This window comes from Solea senegalensis, linkage group LG13 (assembly GCF_019176455.1).
Source record: "Solea senegalensis isolate Sse05_10M linkage group LG13, IFAPA_SoseM_1, whole genome shotgun sequence".
In the NCBI taxonomy this organism is placed as follows: domain Eukaryota; kingdom Metazoa; phylum Chordata; class Actinopteri; order Pleuronectiformes; family Soleidae; genus Solea; species Solea senegalensis.
In genome coordinates, this window is record NC_058033.1 from 16,589,353 (window position 1) to 16,596,748 (window position 7,396).

Genomic DNA, 7,396 nt, shown 5'->3' on the forward strand with positions numbered 1-7,396 from the left:
GCATAATTGAATTGTTCTGCCTTCCCCTAATCTTTTGGGTGGTGGACCCCCTTTGTGTCCCTGACCTCACTTTGAGAACTACCGCTGTAAATGTCTGCTTTTTGTGTGAAACACCAGCTTTTTTCAATGCGGATGCAGAATAAACAGTTGCACAGCGAGGAAGGACGAGCTGAAGCCAGTGTCTGGAGTCAGACATCTGAGGAAGGACGTCACATGCAATCTGTGCAAACACTTGGAGATTTAATGATGGTCTTTTGCATTTGCAGCACCATGAAAGCATTCTGTACCAGCACACAGCATTCATCTGTGTCCTCCCTCAGTAGCAGTGCTGTAGTATACATCTATAAGATGACAGTGCTGCTGCTGCTGCAGGGAGAGCTCTCCTGTGTCATCTCAGAATGTGCTGTATGTGACCTGTACAGTGCTCATGTAAATGTGGCGTGTAACACTCTAGTATAGGCATTCAGTTCAATAGTTGATGAATTATTATGTTAATTAGGCTAGTATTGACAATGTAATATATGAGATATAGTGGACACAACTAAAACCTTTAAAAGGATTGAAGGATATTTTAGTTTCTATCAAATCTCAGGGTTCAATTTGTGTAAAATAAAAGGAGAGAAAAGGGATATATTCTTCGACCTGCAACGTAATATATCATGTACGAGTTATATATATATATATATATAGAGAGAGAGAAACATAAGTATGGAGCATGTGTAGCATAGTTACAGGCATTGCCACTTATGCTAAGAGCCGTTATTACTGCTCGCGACAAAAAAGCCAGATTTGCTTTCCAGTATTTCAGTTGTTTTCTTCATTTCTGTGCGCCTTAAAGTTCTCTTTGTTTCTTTCTTTGCCTCTATCGCAGTGAATAATTTGCACAGTTATTTGAGATTCACCTGCTGTAGATATACAGTATAAGCCTGCATCTCGGTTAGAACTCGGAGGCGTTGGATTTTAAAAGGGTCCAGCAATGTGTTCAGCTGCAGTGTGTTCTCTCCCAGGGCCAAATTCACACATTCATAGAGCTTTACCTCTGTTTGTGTGCGCGATGCAAGTGTTTTAGAGGCTTCTTAAAAGTACCGGTAAGCAAGTGCAATTTTTTGTTTGCTATATATATATATTTTTTATTATTACTATTATTATTATTATTATTATTATTATGCATTTTCTTGGAATATATTCTTCTTGTTTTTTTTAATGAAGAAGTTTTTTTTTCACTTAAAAGTCCAATATGCAATACTCAAGCCTCTTAAGTTGTCACAGTTGAGCATGCGTGCACGTCAGACCAAATGTGTGACGTGATGTCACTCCGAGTTCCAAGTTCCAATGTAAATGGAATGCACAACAAGCTTTCTTTCCAAGTGAATCTGTAGAGTTGACTTCAGCGGGATGCTCTAATTTACTTTCAGCCGTTTTGATTTCTCCCCTCCACTGCGTGCCATATGCAGCTCTTTACAATGTGTGTTTACTGTTGCGTTCAAGCACGATGTAGACAATGTATACAGGACACCCTTAAAGTCTGAGCATACAGAAACTTGACCGGTGGTGAATGAGGCGAGTGGAGTGTTCACATTTGCTCGTATTGTGTAACGCAACACACAACATACTTAAATAACTGCTGGACTGTCTAACACACACACACACACACAGAAAAGGTGTGTGATGTCACATCATTATTATGAATCCAGGTAATATTTGATAATAGTGACATCTTCTGAGGCCGATTGTTGTTTATTGGACCTTACAGACTTTATTTTGTTGTGTTTTTGTGGCTGATTGACATATGAATTGCTTTCAGAAGAAAAATACTGTCACTGTTTACATTATGTTAAAAATAAGAATTCCACCCTTCAATGTTTTATATTGTTTCACTCACTAAAACCTCTTTTTTGGTGACACCAGTAGCTGAAGCCACAATCATAACATGACAGCAGCACAGTCAACAGCTCAGTCTGAGCTCTGAGGAGCGGAGTAACTGATCTCGTTGCAGAAACCCAGGCAGCAGATCGTTTTCCACCATGGTATTTTAGTTCCCCTGCAGTTTCATGCTGCATCTCTATCCTCCTCAGACTTCAAGAAATGATTTTTAAATGCTCATCAAAGAGTGTGTTATAGTTCTGCTAAAACGACTGTATGTCTATGCTTGGTCTTTTTCGGATTATTTAACTTTGAAAGGTAAAAAAAGAAGAGGTTTTCTTTCAGGGTGAATTTGTTGGAAACAGTTTCCTCAGACGTGACTTCTGCAAACATACAGTAAATTCAAGGAGATGACTTTGTCATATAAGAGGTAAATCATGGTGTCAGCTCTGCCGTGAACCATCATAGTGAGGAGAGTGGGGACTGAAACTCAGCTAGAATCACTTGTCATTGTGTTGCTTTAGCACAGATGTTTGTGTTTACTTGCTTGATTATGTTTTGTTTTATTTTCACAAAAATGTACCACAATAAAAATTCTATCATTACTCCTAGTTTTTTTTCTATAAACAATTGTGTGCCCATGCTTCCACACACTTAGTCCAAACTGTGTGTCACACAATGTACAATCACCACATCTGAGAAGAAATTGGTTAAGTTTTGTAAATAAAAATGAATCAAACTACTTCTAGCAAGCAATAATTAAGGGTGCATACGAGTGCTTGAAGTCCTTGGAAATGCTTCAGTTTTAATGTTGTGTTTTCAAAGTTTGAAAAGTGCTTGAAAATAGGATAAAGTGGTTATTAGTGCTTGAAATACCCTTTTCTTTCACAAAAATAGCCTATTGACTGAATAATTAGCTTATTAGATGGAGTAATAAATAAAAACTAAAAACTGGGTCTGGACCTTGTGTGTATGACCGTGAATATTAAAAACCTGGATTTGGTTTGTGTATGTATATATTCATAATCATTTATATCCACAGCTGCCTGGAAAAGCCTTAAAAAGAGCTTGAAAAGTGCTTGAATTTGACCTGTATGAACCGTATTATCAATATTATAATGTTTACACTGATTTTCTTTATGAATTTGTGCAGGGCAGTGATTTTCCAGTCAGAAAAAGCAACAAACTATTATTCTTATTCTAATTCTAATTCTAATTCTTATTCTTATTCGTATTCGTATTCTTATTCTTATTCTTATTCTTATTCTTACTCTTACTCTTACTCGTATTCGTATTCGTATTCGTATTCGTATTCGTATTCGTATTCTTATTCTTATTCTTATTCTTATTCTTACTCTTACTCTTATTCTTAACCCAAGTTGCTCCCGATGAATGAATATAAAAGATTAAAATTAGCACCAGGCCATACAAATCTTTGCTCCTTCACCATGTCAACAACCAATAATAAATGAGAATAAATAAGACATCAAATTAAAACAAATAAAAAATAAATCTTCAATAACAGCTCACGTCTAGCTTGTTGCGCAACATTTCTCTGGGAACAGGAGGTTTATTATTATAACAGGAAACCCAGAGGCTATGCTAAATCAATCATGTTGCGCCGGTATACCCATGTTTTAATGACAAGGATGTAATAAAGAAGGTTCTATGATGACACTCCTGCTTACTGGCAGCATGGCAGCAACAAAAATAGCCTCTATATGGAATGAGAGAAACTTGGGATCCCACTGTGTCATGTCATAAATCCTGATTTTCTGTGGATGTGATTGACAGGCTGCAGTGTGACCTGGTGACTAATGGCCTCTGCGTGTCTCTCATACTATTCTGGCTCAAAGGTTTTGCTTGTAACCCCCGAGTTCATACTGTAACCTTAACCTCCTTCACCTGTTCTGGATTCAGCCTTGTCGCATGTCACGTCTGTGACGTATCAGGCTGCTCTGTGAATTGAAGACTTCTTATTTTGGTTCATGACAAAGTACATTACATGTACAAAGTACAGTCTGTGCTTTCTTCACAGACTTCCATGAATGTCACTGAAGTATTTATTTTTATTTAACGTCAGGGTTCAAAAATTAAAGTCTGAGAATAAAGTCAGAATTCTCAGGAAAAAAAGTCAGAATTCTGAGAGTATAGTCAGAATTCTGAGAATAAAGTCAGACTTCTGAGATTAAAGTCAGAATTCTGAGATTAAAGTCAGAATTCTGAGAATAAAGTCAGAATTCTCAGGAAAAAAGTCAGAATTCCTAGATTAAAGTCAGAATTCTGAGAATCCCAGGATTATATATTGTATATTGTATATTTATATTGTATATTTCCTGTGCCATACTAGGATAGATCTATTGGAAAGTATTTATGATTACGAATATTAACAGTTAAGTAATAAAAAGAGTTAACTGGGGATTTCGTAAAGTGGTGGCCATGTTAAATAGTATTTATCTCATATGTTGTATTTAGAAATGATTAACCTGACATTTTGTTGTTTGAACCATAGAAAAACAAACATATCTGGTAGATTATAGGTGTTGGTCTTAATATTATTCAGGCTTTCATTCAGTAGCAAAGAAATCCTTACAATTTTAGCATGTAACAATCAAATAGTAATAAGCATATGAACTTTGAAGAGAATCTGTGGAAGACTCAGTCTGTTCAGAAGGAAGTGCTGGCTTTTGTCCACCATCAGATTTAGTTTTTGGTTCCTATCTGTGTTCCCAGTGTTTCTGCTTCTAGTTGTTCAAGTATTTATATCAAGTAGTTGAAGTTGTTGTTAATCCTTTCCCCTCCTTGTTTGGAGTGTTTTTGCTTTGTTGGGTTTTTTCCCCCAACCTGTTTGGAAGTAGATTAAGAAAACAAGACTGGACACATGCTAATAAGTTAAGAAGAGTGTGCCTTTGTAAAGGTTTTCTATTGTGCTTACTCTTTTGACTCACTCGCTCATGCAGTGGCTGATCTTATCTATTATGTAGACACAATAGAGTTTTAAAGGACAACATTTTCTCATTTAACCTTATTTCATATACAAAGTGTGTTTGACAGCAATAAGGCCCTTGTGCATAGATATAATATTTTGTGAGTATATTTCTAAAAGTCATAGTTAAGGGTTAATGAACACAGTTTCAGTTTTGTAAATGCATTTTTGATAACATTTGACAATATTAGTTTAGATGGGAACCGTAAACTTTGGTGTAATTTAATATTTTACAGTGTGTAAAATGTAGTTAGATTTATTGGTGAAGTTTCTTGGTGCAGAGTGTATTAAGTGTATTACGTGTAGCACCTATGTAGCCTTCAGTTATCATGAAAATGTCTTCAGAGCGTTGCTACTATTTTTAAGTACTTTTGCTCTTTGAGACATTCATATATACTGTTGTATTGTGTATTTGTCTTGATTATGTGTTCTTTGCCTGGCTGCAATGATGTCGATGATGATGATGGTGATGGTGAGACATCTGAAACATTCCCCGTGTCTTGTCCATCATTACACTGTACACACCACAGGTCTTGGTTAACCAAGTGTAACAGAACTAAACCGTTGTAACTTCAAAAATGATGTGGGTGTTTTATCTGTGATGACTTCAAATTTCACATGAATTAATGGAAAATAAATCCGAGTCTCATCCCGCTCAATGAACGGGGCGTCACAGTTTTAGGGAATGAAAGAAACCGTTTCAGATGTTCTTCCTGCTGCAGGGCAGAGAACAGATGACACACAGAACAATCACTGAAAAGTTGTCCTGCTCATTACGCGTCGTCTGAAGCCTTCAGCCATGTGTCTGGATATTTAAAGACACCATCCTTTTCAGCGCTGCTTCATTGTGTGACGAACAACAAGCCTCTCTTCCTGTATTAGGGTTAAATCACTTTTTTCAACACGCAACAGCATGTTATTGTTTTTGGCCTCCTACCCCCCATTTCACCCACCGTGCTCCTCCAAAGTGTGCATGGAGTTATTAATAGCAGCGAGGACGCGTTTGAAGCTCAGCTCTCACCAGTGTATGGTGGTATGTGTTTTAGAAAAGCGTCTACATACATGCACAAGCTGTGCAGCTGGTGGGAGCCATGCTGGTAACATGGCAGCTTCAAGGTGAAGCATGGTTCAGAATCTCTTTCTCGTGTCCAATAGTAAGTTTTTGATAGTTTGCTGTATTATAAAAAGTTTGTCAGTTACCGTTAATATTTGTTATCTATTAAAAAGAAACAAAACAAATGTTTTTATTAATGATTCCATTAATAAAAACAAATCCTTATACTCCAATGATGACCTAATTCGTGGTGCATCCCTTATAACAAGGTGTAGTAACAAAATTAACCAGGGTCTTTGATTACATGACTTTCACTATAGCTCTCATACGCTGGAGTTTAGAATATTTAAATAGTTGACGAATAATACCATTGGTTTTTAAAATAGCATTTTAGCGACAAATGCCCATCCCTGATCAAAACCTAATACTGATATCACTGATTGTGATAGAGAGAGACAGTTATCCTGCAACATGACTTTGCTTTTTTGGATTGCCTTCCCCGGGCCAGGGAGACTTCCTGCCTTAAATGGAGGGTAATGACCTAAAGGACAAGATGGTGAATACGGGTGGCTGAAATGAGTTTCCTCTGCAGGGGGCTCCGGGAGGGGCTCAGAGTAGAACCGCTGCAGTGAGGTGGTTCAGGCATCTGGTTTGGAAAGCTCCCTGGGGAGGTGTTTTGGGCACCTCAAGGTCTTCTGGGTGGAGACCCAGGACACACTGGAGGGACTATATCTCTCAGCTGGCCTGGGAACACCATAGATGAAGTGGGTGGGGGAGAGGGCTAAGCCTGCCGGACATTCATGTTGACATGGTTTCCGTGTTAGTGGATGATGCCTTGAAGAGAGCCTTGAAGATCACCCAAGGTCCCGACATCCTGTTCATCAGAGAACATTCTGAGAAACGTCCTGTCGATTCTTTGTGTGTCTGGTACATGTGAAGAATTCTCAGCACAGGAGTGTCCTTAGCACAGTCGGAGGGTTGTTGTGTAGTGTATTATGTAAGTGTAATGTATTGTATCATATGATACTGATACTGAAGATATGATTGGCTCATCATTACATTACGACATTACATGTCATTCAGCGGACGCTTTTATCCAAAGCCACTTACAAGGGAATTGAGTACAACCTGCCAGGCGTGGATATTATTAAGACCATCGTTCTTAACTCTTATAGCTATAACTACACGTTTCCGGAGTATGTGATAATTAACATTCTATTTATCTTGTAGTAACACATATGAACCTCAAACATTCTATTTATCTTGTAGTAACACATATGAACCTCAAACAAGGACTTCAGGAGGCTCGTCCTGAGGAACTGAAGAAGCCTTTTTAGATGAGAAGTGAAACATTCTATCATAAACTTTTGAATGACCTCCAGTTACATCAATGAATGACTGAGCAGATTCACTCAAGGATGTTTTATTGATTGGGATTTAGTAACTGATTTTAAAATGTTGGTCAATCTAAATATTCAGAATGTTGTAGCCAA